This window comes from Schistocerca serialis, chromosome 1, assembly GCF_023864345.2.
Source record: "Schistocerca serialis cubense isolate TAMUIC-IGC-003099 chromosome 1, iqSchSeri2.2, whole genome shotgun sequence".
NCBI classification, from domain to species: Eukaryota; Metazoa; Arthropoda; class Insecta; order Orthoptera; family Acrididae; genus Schistocerca; species Schistocerca serialis.
The window spans coordinates 1,149,859,514-1,149,877,883 of record NC_064638.1 but is presented as its reverse complement, the minus strand read 5'-3'; the positions used below and the strand labels follow the sequence as shown (position 1 = coordinate 1,149,877,883).

General features: G+C 38.1%; 1 pseudogene; it reads right to left on the bottom strand.

Annotated features, from left to right (window-relative positions):
• Positions 1 to 2,671: 2,671 nt before the first annotated feature.
• Positions 2,672 to 2,789, bottom strand: LOC126429493 (5S ribosomal RNA; annotated as a pseudogene).
• Between the last annotated feature and the right edge of the window lie 15,581 nt (positions 2,790 to 18,370).

Sequence of the window (18,370 nt, the reverse complement as noted above, 5' to 3'; positions counted from 1 at the left end):
TATATCCAAACCCTCATGATAACAGTTTGTAACATATTATTCTGTTTTGAACTTGCAATTTATGTACTCTTTTTCTTATCAGTTAAGATCATTTAGACATGCCTAGTGTAACCAAAATATTTATACTGAGCTATGCAAGACACAGTTCTGTATCTTAAACCGCTGTGCTTGAAACACACTGCTCCATCTGCCATATGCATGACCCTAGCTTGAAACCTTGACTGAAAAATGCATTGTAACTATTGCTCTCAGAACATCAGTTGAGATATGTTTGGTGATGTTATTACTCTTTGAAAATACAATATTAGTAGCAATTTTAATCAGTTTTAAACTGTGTCTGCCCTAAACTGAACTATAGTGAAAAAGGCTATCGACTATTAAATGCCAAAGTGGTTGGTGGATATAGGGGTCCAATTGTATATACAACACTCTGACATAAATACATTTCACTGCATTTACCATTGCTTCCCTTGATTATTGTCTCTGATTATGTGATTATATCCACCAGTCTAACAGTTGTTATATGCAGAAACAGGATGAGAGTTGCTTTTAACTCATATGCACCAGTCAAATAGTCGTTCTGTGGAGAAAGAGGATGAGAGTTGCTCTTAAATCACCTCATGACCATCCCTCTGAAATAAATACTGTTACTATGAATTTACAGCTGCCAATCTCTGAAGCATCTAAGTTAGTTTATCGCTTCTGAAATTTACTATGAAGCATTGTTTAACTTTATCAATGTAATCTGTACTTTAAAATATTGATAGAAGCAAGCAGTATTGTCTCTGGTGCAACACTTAAGCTGCCGTATTTGAAATTTTCACTTGATCAATTACTAAACATTATTAATCAGAACCTGAGATTTCAAAGCAATATTAATGTCAGCAAATTAAATGAAAGATGGCTAACACTTTAGTTTTACTTTCAGTTCTGTTTAAATGATCATAATAGAACTTTTGTAATACATTGGTATCTGAGACATTATCGTATTATGCAAACACAATTTTTGACATTGTAATGTTAACGTAAGTCATTAAAATATATGCCATGGGAACTAGGATTGTGATTTGACTGTTGGTTAAATGAATTTTTGAAATATTGAGAACACTGAATCCATGTTGTTCAACCTATATTCTGTTCAACAGTTGCACTTGGATGACTGTCACTCCTTTAACAATTCTACTTCTATCAAACAATACAGGGTGATTCAAAAAGAATACCACAACTTTAAAAATGTGTATTTAATGAAAGAAACATAATATAACCTTCTGTTATACATCATTACAAAGAGTATTTAAAAAGGTTTTTTTCACTCAAAAACAAGTTCAGAGATGTTCAATATGGCCCCCTCCAGACACACAAGCAATATCAACCCGATACTCCAACTCGTTCCACACTCTCTGTAGCATATCAGGCGTATCAGTTTGGATAGCTGCTGTTATTTCTCGTTTCAAATCATCAATGGTGGCTGGGAGAGGTGGCCGAAACACCATATCCTTAACATACCCCCATAAGAAAAAATCGCAGGGGGTAAGATCAGGGCTTCTTGGAGGCCAGTGATGACGTGCTCTGTCACGGGCTGCCTGGCGGCCGATCCATCGCCTCGGGTAGTTGACGTTCAGGTAGTTACGGACAGATAAGTGCCAATGTGGTGGCGCTCCATCCTGCTGAAATATGAATTGTTGTGCTTCTTGTTCGAGCTGAGGGAACAGCCAATTCTCTAACATCTCCAGATACTGTAGTCCAGTTACAGTAGCACCTTCGAAGAAAAAGGGACCAAAAACTTTATTGGCTGAAATGGCGAACAAATGTACAACTAAATGAAACTTTATAGCTCCCTTAATTCGCCGACAGATAGTGCTTAGCTCTGCCTTTTGTCGTTGCAGAGTTTTAAATTCCTAAAGTTGTGGTATTCTTTTTGAATCACCATGTATAAAAGTTTTGCCTTCTTGTAGCTGTGCCATCGAAATAAGTGGAGGCAATTAATCTTAAAAAATTCTTCATGTCTCTGACAAAGTGAATTAAAGAGGTCCACTGTGAAGCCTTCCAGAGCCATTGTCTGAATTGCAGTCTTGACTCGAGAAACCTCAGAACTAAATATGGAGATTCTTGTATCCGTGACCAAATAATTTCAGAGGTGACTCATAAATATTGAAATAAAAGCCACAACACTTTAGCAATGAATTGCAAAATGAAATTTACATCTGCCACCATCAACAACATTTCCACACTCATGAACATCTCACTGCCATCTGTCCTCTTCTTGCTACTGCATACACCATTAAGCAGGTACAGGTCATCCAAAGAAAGTGCCCAGTGAGGTTCCCTAACTATGTGGCTGGTAGTCTGAAATATGACTTTCACAAAATATAATTTCGTTGGAAAGGTGCAGCCATTTACAGTTTTGTGAATAATGCTTTTATCATGTTCTTTTATCAAAGCAATAAAACTAAACTAAACTCCTCCCAAAGAGGCCATGAAGGCGCAATGGTACCGACCAGCTGCTGTTTCATCCTCAACCCACAGGCATCACTGGATGCAGATATGGAGGGGCATATGGTTAGCACACCGCTCTCATGGTCATATGTCAGTTTCCGAGACTGGAGCCGCTACTCCTCAATCAAGTAGCTCCCTCCTCAGTTTGTCTCACAAGGGCTGAGTGCACCACACTTGCCAACTGCACTCGGCAGACCGGATGTTCACCCATCCAAGTGCTAGCCCAGCCTGACAGCGCTTAACTTCGGTGATCTGACGGGAACCGGTGTTACCACTGCGGCAAGGCAGTTGGCTTTATCAGAGCAATACACATTATTAAAAAAATTCATTTTAAGCTACAAAGACACCAACATTTTTGGATGTGTACTTGTTGATATTAATTGACATGTTGTTACACCAAAAAAAGTTTAATGTGTTCAGCACAGTCCAGTGTTTCACTAATTCCAGGGTGTATACGTGGACGAGGAAAAAAAATTCCCGGATTTCCCGGTTAAAAATACACTTTCTCCTGGATGAAAATACACTTTTTCTGTGTTAAGCGACAGTATACTCTTCCTCGGCACTGCAAAATTCATAAATCCTTTGAATGTTTGTGGTTTTGTATACTGACGTAGTTTCCGGCACTCTAGAAAACGAGACCGTGGTGGGTGGTGGGGGGTTGGGGGGGGGGGACGTTTTGTAAGCCAGTAATAGCTCATGTCACGTGACACGTGATCTCGCCAGCTGATGACAGCATAGGACACGTAATATAGTCAGCCAATAGCAAGATCACTCTTAAGTAGCGCGAACACACAAATAAGAAAAGTTAATGGTTTAAATTAATATACGTAGCATTCACAGATAATATTGGTCTCGAAGATTAATAAGCTGGAAGAAAAGTTAACCTTCCACATATAATGTTGATCTTTTTTGCGCCTGTTGCACTCAAGATACACACGAAATGTGCCAGTAAAATTTTTAATAACGACGCATATGTCTCATCTTCTGGGCTTGAAATTCTTCTAACGGGTCGTTCTCAAAGAGTTGATTTTTAAATCAGAGTCAAATGCTTTGTGATTTAAGAAATTCATCGTACATTCTCATACATAGTTCATTTTGCGCAAAAGGAAATTTGCTTTGAATGTAACGCTTTTCAAACCACCATTCGCAATACTTTCCCGCGAGCTGTTGGAAACAGGTTCGTTTCAGCAGTTGCAGGAAAGCGCCAGATAACAGGCGTACTCGCGCCTGCGCACCTACGATGACGCAGGAAGCCCATATATATGTTCGTAGGTGTGAAACATTAAAAGATCTTACATTATGTCATAAAAGAAACAAGACATCAGAGGATACTTAAAAAGTGTCGGAATTTCGTGAACCATACTAAAATGCATAATTCGGCTTAAAATGCACACTCGTATGTAAATTTTCTTGGAGTACCAGTACTGTATTATCTCATGTTTGGTTCTTTATTATGGCATAATGCCATACGTGCACTTGAAATGCAGCGAACAGTTGAAACTAGCCAATAGTGTGAAATTAAATACTTCGATCCAAATAAATTGATTTTTTCAGCAGAAAAGATTAATGAAAGCCAAATCTCTTTAGCAAACTGGCAAAAATAACTTCATTGTTCCGCAAGGCGATTAATGCTTGACTGTCAGAAAGGTGGAAATAATATCTGAAACTAATAACATCTTTTGGCCATCCATAACTATGCGAACGTATTTTAACAAAATACACAAAAATCCGTTTTGTTCTCATTTAACGTGAGAGCAATAGACAAAGAGGAAACAACAAAATCAATGAACGTAAACACAGGTCACGTGGAGACGACCCACCTCCCCACCACAACTCTGACTGCTCTGTGCATCAGCCCCGACCTACGATATTTCAGAACAGGGGCAATATTAAGTAGTGGCGCCCAGCCACACTTCTGTAACCAAAAGCGGGAGAAGATACTACTCATACGTGACTCAACTGCACATGTTACGAAGCATTGCAGTCTTCCTAAAGCCTTTGACACACTTTGCTGTTGGCAGACGCTTGTATGAGCACTGTTTTGTTGTTGTATATGGCGCATTTCCTTCGTAACTTGAGTTTTATTTTCGTTTTTTTTCTCTCGTTCATGTTTTGTTGCTGCAGTATTATTCTGCAGTAGCGGGATACAGTAACATCCTTTGTTAGAGTATTGGTTCTTACTAGTCAAAATCACCAAAATTTAACTGAAAACTAAAACTATGAAAAATTCCCGGAATTCTAAACAATTCCCAGGATTTCCCGGTTTTCTCCCGGATGAAAAAATTCCCGGGTTTTTCCCGGATCTCCCAGTTGTCCCGGATCGTATACACCCTGTAATTGATATTTTGGTGCACTAATGTTGCTAAAAATTGGGCAGAGTGGCATTCTTTCCCTGTGGACTTCAGGTAGTCAGTAAAGTCTAGGCAGTGCAACTACTCATGGATGAAGCCTCGTCACCATCTTTGCAAAGACCATTCATCATGTCAGAACTCCAACCACCAACTGGATCACCAGAAGCACAAGCCTGGCCCTAGCCAGAGAGATGATCCAGTACACTTGATGCAGACTGGATGAGACCTCAAGAGAACTCTTCACATTCCCCTTGCAGTTGGTGAAGACACTGACCCCTGACTCATGGAACTGGATAGACCCAGTTAACTGGTCTCAAGCCAACACAGCAGGACAGTCTGCCACTTGCAGACAAACTGTTAAGTATGAATGACTTTTGGCTAAACCACTGCAAGAAGAAAATAACTGATGATGCTACCCTGTACTAGGAGAGGGACTAAATTTTACACCGACACCGAAGACCATATCAAGAGTGGAATTTGTCAGTGCAGTGGAACAATTTGCTCTTGCAATTCCATAGGACACTGCACAAGAAATACAATTTGAAATATGCTATACACTTCTTAGGGTCGATCCACCAAAGTAAAACATTTCCAAGAAAGAAAAGAAAGCACTTAAGCAGTTCCAAGAAGATTCTGAGACAGTGATCCTCCCAGCAGACAAAGGGAATTGCACAACCTTGTTAACAAATTAAATTTCTTCTTTCACTAAATCTGTCCTTAGGCAGTTCTTCCTTTGTTCACATCTGTTAAAATTCCAAATGCTGTTCTTCCTCTCTCTCATTTTCTTTCTACTTTCCCTTCATGATTCTCACTAGTAGACAATTCCTACTTAATATGTGTCCCATCCAAGATGTTATCCTCTTCTGTATCATCCTCACGTAGTTCTTCTCCTCTCCTATCCCACTCAGCAACCTCACATTTTTCATTTTGTCAATCCATTTCACTTTCTCTATTATTCTCCATAACCATACTTCAAAATTTTCTACATATTTTAATTCTTTCTCGACGACTGTCCATGTTTTACAACCATAAGACACCACACTCCACACAAGGCATTTGGTGAACATCTTCCTAAGTGTACCGGGGATGCTTCTGGCTGTCAGCGCAACTGTCACTCTCCTGAATGCTTTCTTTCCCATGAAGATTACTCATCTAACATCCCCTCTACAACTTCCACTGCAAGTTATCAAGCTCCCTAAATTATTTTGCGAGTGGTTAGCACACTGGACTCGAATTCAGGAGGACGACGTTTCTGGCCATCCTGATTTAAGTTTTCTGTGATTTCCCTAAATTGTTTCACGCAAATTCTGGGATGGTTCCTTTGAAAGGGCACAGCTGATTTCCTTCCCCAATCTGATGGTACCAATTACCTCATTGTTTGATTCCCTCCACCCAAATCAACCAATCCATCTAAATAATGGAATGAATGAACCTGTTCTAAGCCATTCTATCTAATGATGTGTGTTCTCATATTGTCCAGTTCTTATCACTTCCATCTTGCTAATGTTCATTTTTATTCCAAACTCCTTATCCACACTTACCATGTTCTCCATTACCTGCAACTCTTCCTTCATTTCTGCTAACACAGTCAAAACATACTCGATGACTTTTTCTTTTCTCCTCACACTACAAGTCCTCTTGACTTTTCCAAGACCTTTTTGATTAGCTCTTCATCATATATACTGAAAAGTGCAGATGATGTTCAGTAGCCCTGTCTCGAACCTCTTTCAATACCCACCTCTTCAGTTTCTTCTTCTTCTACATGAACAACCACTTTCGTCCCATATAGAATTCCTTTATCAACTGTCTACCCTTCCAGTTTATACCAGTATCTTTCAGAACCTTCAACAGAATGTCAGATATATAAGCAAGAAATGTATGACATATTACAGGAAGACCATTGAGCTTCTCCAGCACATTTTCCAAGATAAAAAGACAGTGAAGATACTTTGTCCATGAGCAGCTGTACCATCTAGACTTTATGGGCTACCTGAAGTCCACAAGGAAGAAATGTTGCTCTGCTCAACTGTTAACAACATTGGTGCACTAACGTATGAATTAGCAAAACACCTGGTATTGATGTTCAGCATCTTTGCGGGCAAATTACAGCTCCACATATGGTAGTTGGTGCCTTTTATTGAGCAGCTCTACCAGTTGTAACTGGGCCAAGAAGACCTCAAGGTAAGCTTGGAAGTGAAATCTCTCTCTACAAGTGTACCTCTGAAAAACTCCCTACACCTCATAATAAAAAAAAAAAATAAAATAAAAATTGTTCAGCAGTAATGAAGGTGTTTACATTTGTGCTTCCGTACCCTACTCTCTCCTCAAGGGATTATTACGAATGAACAATGGAACAGTACACAAAAGATGCATCGAGCATAAAGGCCACACAGACAATGAAAAGCCAAACAAGTTTGCTGTGGCAGAGCACTGTATCTTGGTGGACATGTCATGAAGTGCAATAGCACCAAGTTGTTGCAACAATCCCGCACCTTCTGTGATTGTAATCTAAATAAAGTCATAGAGATCCAACTACACAAAGGACTAATAAATAAAGACAGTGACTTTTAAAAAAGCAAGGCCTGGGACCTAGTCTTGAGCATGGTCAAAGCACAGTGACCATCTGAGTGGAAATCCACTCCAGTCATGGCAATTGAAGAGGACAAGGACACATTACCACAATGCTGGCAGAGACCCTCACCGGTGCTGGCCCTGTTACAAATAAGGACAATAGACTGACCCCACTTCCTCCAACACAGCACCAGGTCCACACCCAGAACAGGCCGACTGGAGGCTGTGGGCAAGGGGCCCAGAAGATGACAATCAGTCATCAAGAATGCCTGAAAATGGTAAGGAGTGCACCTGTCAAACTCTTGAACCACCTGTATGATACAACATAGATAAATACCCAACAAAGATTCAAAATTTTCCTACACCAGAAATAACCTAAAATCACACATTGTATCTGTTGCTGGCAGTTTTCAGTAGACATCAAATTTGTGTTGGCTGTTCTGCATATTTTTGGAAACATCCGCGAAATTTAACTGTCTGTTTTTCTCTTTTCCTATTGTAACATTTACCTAATAATGATCACGATTTATGTTTGTATGTAACTGGTCAATTTTGCTGTTTAGTTCCCTTATCAGGCACAGGATGCCATCCATTAATCTAATCCAGTAGTTGATGGTTTACCTGTTTGACACTATTTCATTAAATATGACCTGTTGTACATAGTTCATAAAGATGTTTCCTGTGACTCCAGACACTGGGTATTCCATTGGTAATACTTCACTTTGTAAATAGAAATCATTATTTCCCAACATTGCTGACTTTAACAACAGTGTGGTGGGCACCTGTTTCTTCAGCATAGTAGATTGTGCAAAGGTTTTCTCACAAATTTCCATAAGCATAAAATAGCAGTGACTACCACATTTAGGCTCTTCGAATATAATACAATGCTCTTCAGATGACAAAATGCTGACCAAACTTGGCATGTTTCATGCATCACATGCTACAAGGGTTTTCATTTGTATTCTGTTACACACAGGTGTAACCCACCACACCTAGAGTAGTTTTTCATAACCCTCCCAAGCTCCTCAGTATTCTTTTCAGACCCATGCTCCTTCTACTCCCATCTCCCAATCCTATGGCTCCTACCTCTGTAACTGTCTGCAATGTAAGACTTGCTCTCTGCACCCTCCTATTGCCCTGTAACTGGAAAAACTTATACTATCAAAGGGAAAGCCACCTAGAAATGACACGTCATATACCAGCCGTTATATAAATACTATTCAGCCTTTTACATTGGCATGACTATTAGCAGGCTTTTAGGATGAACAGGCATAGGCAGAGGGAGTATCCTGCCAATCCGGAGCTTACTCTACAAAAGGACAATCATGACCTCGGTAGGTCCTTCAGCGAAAGGTTCAAGGAACATTTTAATTTAACAAATTCCAAACCTGCATTAACCTCACATCTATGGGAAGAGGGGTGTAAGTATCATAAGTTTTGCTGAAAATCTTATAATCATCCATAGAAAAGAAAAGGGCCAGGTTTTCAATCTACTGGAGGAAGTGGAAATTTTTAGATACAAAGAAGATAGTATACAGAACATGTTGAATAATCAGTTGGACTTAAAGTATCACAATATTTTGACAAACTTTCATTGCTTGTACAGTCAACTACACTGTACAGGAGCAATCCAGCACTCTTATGCACATGTACATTGCGACACAGTGTCTATGTGATAATTATTGTTTTCCTGGGCAGTCAGTGCTTCCTAGCGGCTGGAGAAGGCAGGGCTTATTTTGCACGCAAGCTGCACCTTCCGTGTTTGCCTAGAGATACATAACAAAGCAGTGCACCTATTTTTTGTACCTACAGTCTTGCACCAATTCCACTGTTAACTACATTATAAGCTATATATTCAAAATCAGTTTTAGCCTTCAGCACCGTTTTCTTTTTCTTATGGATACTTGCACATTAAATAAATGTCCAGTATATGGGTTCAGTATACCTGACAACATTATTGGACAATATTACATGGACTATCTTCTCAATTACCCTTTGTTCATTGAGGTTTTTTTTTTTTTTTTAATATATTGACAGTATTCTCAAAATGACAATACCCTGACTAAGAACGTAGGGTTCATCTATGATGGATTAATATAATAACAGTATAAGTCCTCAACAAATAATCTTTATATAATAGCACAAATTAGCAATACACTTTACAATTGTACCTCAATTCTTAAACATGTAGGTTACACCTGAAGATGCAGCTGTAAGCCACGATGCTAGTAATGTGGTCAATTAAAACATAGTTTTAGCAGCTGTCAGCACTGTTTTCAATCATCAAGAACTCAATGTTTCTTTATCAGCGGAATGAAATCGAGAAAGGAAAAATAATTTCAGAGATACTTCAAGCGACTATTATACTACCACCACTATTTCAGGGTGTATAAGCAGACAAGAAAAGAAATTCTTAGATTTTTCCTGGATTACCAGTTAAAAATATACCTTTCCTTGGGTGACAATACTTTACACCTCTGGTGAAAGTACATATTCTTCCATGTTAGTGACAATATATTTTCCCTAGGAGTCATAAAGCTCACCAATCGTTTGAATGGTGAAGGTTTTATACACAGGCATTGAACCTCCCAGCACTTTAGGAAATGAAACCCAGCAAAAAAACAATGCATTTTAGAAAGATCTTAATATGCGACAACATTTACACTGCTCATTTTCATATAACGAAAGTATAAACATGAATTCCACTACATATAGCACGGTAGATTCTGAAGCACTAAAATCAAGATTGCGATGTGATTTTGTCAGCCAGTCATAGCTCACATCACGTGATCTCACCAGCCAATGACAGTAGATACTCAAAGAATAGGACACATGATGTAGTCAGCCAACAGCAACATCATTTATAAGTAGTGTGAACACACAAATAGGAAAAATTAATGGTTTAAATTAAGATATACACAGTGTAGCTACAAGAAAAGCTAGCTTTTGCATAAAATATTGGTTGCCGAAAAAAAAAATTTATGAGGGTGTGGTTAAGCAGGATTCTAAGAGCGCAACTTAAACCGCAGCAGCTGAATATTTCTGACAAGTATGAATACATGTTATTTTCCATAGACAAGTCAATTACATGTGAAATTGCTCAATAACTCACCTTGCACTTTTTTTAAGCATAATTATGCTTTTTGGTATCAATATTGTATAATTTGTAATGTATGCAAGAATATGAAACGTTAGCATTGGAGCTTGGTCTTTTTTAGCATGTGTTATACCCTTTAAGATATATCAGCCACAAATGTGTTTAAATAATGGTGTTAATGGCTGGTCTTCGGAGTCTGAAACTTTTTTTAAGTGGCTGGTTCTTAGTGCTAAATTTTGAATGAGAGTCTAATGCTCCGCAATTTACAAAATTCATTGCACATTCTTGCAAGTAACATAATTACTCTTGCATGAAAGGAAATTTACTTTGAAAGTAAACCACCATTCACAATATCTTCCCACAACTGTCAAAAATGTAAACAGTTGTGATGTCACACTCATTGAAACAAGGCCCATGAGTATTTCTCATGGTCGCTGTGTAGTAACCAGTTTGTTGTTACAAAGCATTGCATAGTCTTTGACACATTTTGCTGTCGAAGACGCTTGTGTGTGCACTGTGTTGTTGTTATTGTGAATGGTGCACACTTTGTAACTAAAGTTTTATTTTGTTGTTATTCTTTCATTTATGTTTCATTGCAGAAACATTATTCTGTGGTAGCGGGCTAAAGCAAAATTCTTACCAATCAAAAATACAAAAATTTAGCTGAAAACTAGAACAATGAAAAATTTGAATTTAAAAAATTCTCAGGTTTTTCCTGGATGAAAGGATAGCCACATTTTTTTGGATGAAAAAATTTCTGGGCTTTCCTCGTTTTTCCCAGTTGTCCCAGAGTGTATACACCTTGTATTTACATTTCATATTAACGACCCAGGGGAGTAGTGTCGGAGGCCCTGTGAGGCCATTTGCGAACAATGCAGTTGCAGTGGCAGATTACTAGTGTGCTGACTGGCAGTTGAACCTGAATGTAAATAAATGTAAAGCATTGCTGTATAACAACGGAAACTCCTGGATGGAATAATATGTAAAATAAAGGAAAGGCAACTGCTCGCCTACAGCTGACTGATGTGTAGCACACACAAACATGCAACATAAAACTATTTATGCTAGCTTTTGAGCTCTCGCTCTTTCTCTAGTAGAATTACACCACATCGATGCCCAAATGCACACGCTCATAGCCACATAAGAGGTGTGTCTGGACTTCCAGATCATTCATCTACATCAAGATGGAAGCCATTGTTTATCATCCCGTGCTTCACTAAATTCCATGGCATTTTGCCTTGGGAAACAATGTTATAAAAAAGATACCCATCTCAAACAATGTAAAAAGATGTAAAATTTAAGATGTTTTTGTAGTTCTTTAGTACCCGTGGTATGATCCCACACTTTCAAGGCTTTAACTACGGTTTTATACATAGTTGCTAAGTCCATAAAGAAACCTAAAGAAGAACACAAGTTCTGTAAAAAATATGGTTATGAAAGGGTTAAGATAGGTGTCAAGGCAGCATCTATAGCAAGAAAGATGTAGCAGACACTTTCAGGTGTATTTGGCAGAATGCACTTCACAACTCAGCAGAAGGATCCTAGCCAGTGTCATTTTTTTCTTAATGCAGCGAAACAGCTAGTGGCATAGTAACTATTCTCCAGAGGTATGGGTTGAAACCACTGTTCTGGGCCACTCTGGCCACTCTAAATATTTAATTAAAAGTTATGGCTCATTAAAGATGACATCGGTCTTTGGTTAGTAAGTGCCCACAGTACTGCTGAGTGTTTATGATGGACAAACCACCTACACAGCTGCCACGCTCTTGGATGAAGCACCACATGAAACAGAAGAGGACTAGACAAGTCAGCCACGGCAGAACACTGCTCAGAGAAAGGTCACAGAATATTATTTGAGGAGCCAAGGAGTTTGGCCCAGGTGACTACATATTGGGATCGTACGACAAAAGAAGCTGCCCAGATTTGCGCATGGCCCTGTAATTTCAACACAGAACAGGGTACACACTTAGCAGGCTGTTAGGATGAGCTTCAGACACAGAATGGAAACAGAGGAAGACACTTGACACTTACATATCTGTTGCAATGGTGGTTTTGTGACTGCAGAGACAGTTACTACAGGTCTGAACAGGATCCTTCCTCCAACACACAAATTCTGCACACATAATTTGTTCACAACACTCTGACCAAATTTTTCACAGGGGTGCGGGGCACGAATGAAGCGAATCTACTGATACCCAACACATTGACAGCCAGGGGGTAGAGTGGCAGTGTGTGTGTGTGTGGAGGGGGGGGGGGGGGGGGAGATGTGTTTTCCCCATGCAGTTCTGGCATTAGACATGGACTTACTGCTTCATCACAGCACTAGAATCATTTCATAACAGTTAAGGTGCACACAGGTACAGTATTGTTAGATCGATAATGTTGGCATCAGGTGAACACAAACCACTCGTGGTCTGATGTCAATCAGACTTCTGCTGATCTGGAACTAGGGTATCCTCATTCAGGATGTTGTGAACAAGCCTTAGTTACTGCACATGATGATAGCGTAGCTCATGCCATACATATAATTTTACTGAGGACTCAAACCTGTTATCACATGTTAAGCACAATTTACTCTTAACATAGCACCTATTGAAGGAACAGGGTATAAAGGGCAAGAAAAAAACTTTATTATTATACTGTTAATACCTGCAGCCATTCTTACTCATTCCGTAATTAAACGTTTTTTACAGCTTTGATAAGAATAGCTGTTACTCATATTTTGAAACTGAATACTTAGATTTGTTTTTGACCAAACAAGTTCCACCCGGAAATTATTAGTAGAAGAAGTTCCACCTCATTTATTAAGCATCTTCAGTCATCTAAAAACAAATTACTGAGATACTTGTTTGGTTAACTATAACTTTTTTGTTTTGAGATATGTAGCATTTCGCAGCAGCCCTTTGAGGTTATCTTAATACTTACAGTGTAGACTGAGAATTTACTTTTCTGTCTACTACAATTTACTTCTATGTAAGCATTTTGTTCTTAAATACAAGGACAAAAATTTTCAGATATAATTAATTTATTCTGCTCAATATTACATATATCGGAGATAAAGCTACAAAAGCAAATACAACTTTTCAGCTAATCACATTTATCATTCTTCAGTAGTTACATAAAAAATACAATCAAAACAAGTTTATAAAAAATATATGACTATTTCACATCATGAGACATACTGCCGTTATAGTTAAAAAAGAAAACGAACTGAGATCATATGAAGCACAAAGCTTACTTATTCTTAGCCTCATGAGATTCATAATGAACATAAAATAAATGGAAATCACACATTTGAAAGCATACATTTATACTACAATGTGATTTTTCTGACTAGATGATTAATAAGTAATTACAAATGTGTACTACACAATTACTAAATAGACTGATTAAGAATAACAACTGGTAAACACTAAAAACAATAATTTTATTATATTACTCAGACCATCCCTGAGACTTCCCACATAGTATATACAGAGTAGTGACAGATTTGCCACTTGTGCTGGTAACTGTATTTTCTTATTCAAATGATAATGTTTAAGTATGACACAGAAAGCTGATACATTATCAAAATTATTCACCTCAATAGACAAGCACTACAAAATTTTGACATTTAGAGTATACTTTTGAATGATAATTACGAAAGGTAAAGTCCGTTAGGCAGCTGGAATATTAACATCTAACTTGATAGTTACAGTCCTGAAATGACCACAGTCACTATATTTGGATTGCATAACTACATCTTGTACCTATTTTTTTCAGTGACAATATTATCAAATTGTCTGAAAGGAAATACATGAATAATAATCCATAATATAAGTGAAACATTAAGATTATACATTTTTAATTCAAGACTGCAACTATCTTGTGAAAGAAATACCAATTACTCTACAACATAAATTGGAATGCATTCACTTCTGTATACTTTTCCAGTTCCTCTGAAATAATAAAATACAGTCATGCTAGGCTATTAGAGTAGCATAATTTATCTCTTAGATAGAAATATTTATTTTTCTTTGGCACTGATCTCAAGCAACCACATTATGTTTATTAAATTAATACCAATATATGAACTGTGATTATACTTTCACAGACAGCAGTGCATATATTGTTGTATATTAAAAAAAAGAAACTGGTTACATAAGCATATTGTGTGAATATTTACATACCACATGTTCAAAAGCAATTTTATACATTTCACATTTGTGGCACCAATGCAGTGCTAAAATAGTAACTGCTCTCTGTACCTTCTACATAATAGGATGAGAAAAACTACATTTACACAGTCTTTGGTACCTATGTTCCCCTTACTCATACCCTTTGGTCCTATGAAGGTAATATATGACTTTATGTGTACTGAAACCAGGAATCTGTAAAAATACGAAAAAGGCGACTGCTCAACTAAAGCAGATTGACGTGTGGAGCACAAAAACACGTAATAAAAAACAGCAGTCACACTAGCTGGGATTGTCTAATTGGTTGTGAGTGTTTACTATTACCAGTAAAATGTCTAGTGGCCAAAAGCTAGTGTGAATGCTGCTTTCTGTTATATATTTCTATGCTCCACGTACCAGTCTGCTACAGGTGAGTGGTTACCTTTATCTTATTTTACACACTGCTCCATACAAAGCACAGGAAACTTTTACTCTGAGATTTCAGTTGTTAGTAATTGGTGTTTAAGGATCAAATACCTGACACTGGTGTGCCTTCTTAAATTTACTACATACTATATGTCTACAAACAAGGGAGGAACATTAGGATTTAACATCACATTGACGGTGAGGTCACAAGAGATGGAGCACAAACTCAGATTGTGAAAGATGGGATAGAATATCAGCTGTGCTGTTTCAAAAGAACATTCCTGGCATTTGCCTTTTAGGGAAATCACAGAAAACCTAAATGTGATCAATGTCTACAAGAGATCTCATCTCACATTCTACATTCCACAGGTTATAAACATTTGATATCCAGTAATACTGACTAATGGCTTGGAAGGAACTACAGTGGGGGGTTAAAAAAGCCTCTTTCAAAACTGTAACAACATAGAGGAAATATATAACTCATTGTTGAAAGCTTTCACCTAAAATCATCCGTCAACAGTGTACTAATACCAAAGAAAGATATCACACATAACAAATATCACACAGGATCTTGCAAAAATCTGCGGCTGGTATGAAATACGAACAACCAGTTGTAATCAAGCTGCAATATGGGTCTGCTTTTACTCTGAAATCGCACCTAGAGGACATCATGAAATGAAGTTCAACTTGGTTGTACAATGTGGGACATATTCATGAGAATAATCGAAAAGTAAGTTATGTAAAGGTGATATATACGCAGCTTTGGAAGAAAAGGATTCAAGAATACAGTAAAAAACTTGTAACGTACCTCACATATTCCACCCTTCTTTCTCAACTCTCTTCCTTTAAATACATGCTCTAGCACATGTTTTATGATCACAATTTCTTGTTCTTGAGGCAGTATTTATCTTTTCAACCCCATGAATTCAATTTATTCCTTTCTAATAACATTTACTTGTTTTTTATGATTTATCATAATTTTTAATTTTCCACTTTGGTTTTGGATAACTGCCATCAATTTCTGTAACATGTATTCCCTATTTTCATTCCCACTGCACAACCTTTCAATTTTAGTTTACATTGTCATTACAGGAAACACAATTACTAGCATCATCTCCCTCTCCTTGCCAATGTAATACGTTTCTCCACCTGTCAGTTGAAATTAATCTTTTTGTTACACCTCATTTGCATTATTTATCATTGAATAATAACTTTCAAACCCAGTTTTCTGAACATAGTGATTGACAAACTAACAGTTTGGAAGACAGGTGTAATCAATGCCATTCTTCTCTTGATATTTCAACTGTTAATCATCCAGCCATCCATTGAGTCGAAATGCTGACTCTGCAGCAGGTGTCTTCAGAAAACATTTCTTTTTTCCTGCATACTTTCTCTTTTCTTCAAGAGGTTATGAAATGCATGAACCAAGGAAGGTTATGTGGACTGCCAATAGTCCATACAAAATTTTGTGCCTCTGCTGCTTATGGACTGCATTGTATTATGCAGCTAAACACATTAACTCTGCCTTGAGACCTCTTCTAAAGAAAGGCTGTTCATCACATCCACACCTCAGCTGAATTTACCATCAGACTAATAGCTCTTAATCTCAATAAGTTTAGACTTGTTAGTCAATGTTGATGTAGTAACAGTTTTTACTGAAATTTCCCTTTCCAAGTCCTTACCTGTGATTTTAACTGCACATTTTATTAAATAAATTTTGTAAACAACTGTCAGTGTGTCACCATAAGGCAATGTACAGATGAAATTTTAAAACTAATTTATTCTGAAGGTATGTCAATGACACTTTGGTAGTGAGCTTCACTGCAAAGACAAACTATATTAATTATTGGATCAGCTTAGTGGCAGTTGCTGGAGAGTCACTGTAGCAATAGTATTAACACTAATGTGCACTAAAATCTAACTTGACAAGACAGTCTTCTCTTCTAAAAAAGCAAAATTCTGTTAGGTTTGTTAGGACAAAACCGATACATGAAAGTTTTTCCAGAAATCCAGAAATAGAGCTCACAGATGGGGAATTTAGTGACAGTGGACTCCATTCACATTGGACAAGCCACTCACTGTTCATTGAGGGCAAGACTAAGAAGTAAGGACAGATTACAACATCTCTGAGCAGAAGAAAATGAATCAGGCAAACACACAACACACCACACCACAGGTTTCTCTGTCTGCCAGCACTGGAATCATCACTGCCCAGCTGTGAGCCACCTCTGTACTCTGCATCAAAGTCATGGATGATGCACCTCATCAGGAAATGGAAGTAGCAAGAGTTCCAAAACCAAAACCAAAGCAAGAAATGTGCCAGCTACTGTGAGGCAAAGAGCGTGCCTCACAACTCCAGCACCCCACGATCCATCGGACACAGAGATCTCCCACCTCCACCTCAGAGTAACTTCAGGCTTGGCAGAAGTAGCTCAATTATTACACAAAAGTCATGAAGGGATAAAAGAAGCCAGACCACAAGCCAGCAGGAAATCTCAATACTAAACAAGATCAATGGCTCTGGCGTTACAAAACCTGACACGAGAAGAAACTTAAAAGACGTACTGGTATGGACAAAAGTGATAAATGTAGCACCAAGCATATCAGATTTTACTGTGCACAGAAACTGCACCACAAAACTTAGAAGCAACAACCCTGACATAAAAGTGCGACACCACAACAGAAGAAAGCTGCAGCCCTAAAGAATTTTGCACTCTGAAACAATGAATACAAATTTTGGCATTCCGGCCCACCTAAATTTGGTCAACATATTTCCAAATACATACATAACATTCAAGTGTTAATGATCAACTACCAACAAACCCCTTCCCTAAAACTTCTTTATCTACAAGAGATTGCACAACGTCGAGCTTCCCCACATGCCACCATCATACCCAGCACACTGCACAAGATGTTTCAGTTATGGGTGTACAATAGATAACTGGCACAACCGCCAAAATGGGTAAGGTGCACAAGGGAATCACTACACCAGCAAGTGTGACATGAATAAAGAAAAAGTTAAATGCACAAAATGTGAGGGAGAGAACCATCCCGTCTGTATTGACCCTTGGAACAACCAAACATGTCAATAAACTGATGTCCAGCAAACCAACAGTCACACCAGATAGGCACTACACCAAACTTGATGACCTACTCAGGGCAATCACTACCACCGGTCCAATCAGTATATTACCAGGTAGACAACCAATCGAAGAAAATGTCAGAAACACCCAAAAATCCAAAGAAACAAACAAAACAAAAAAACTGCCCCAAAC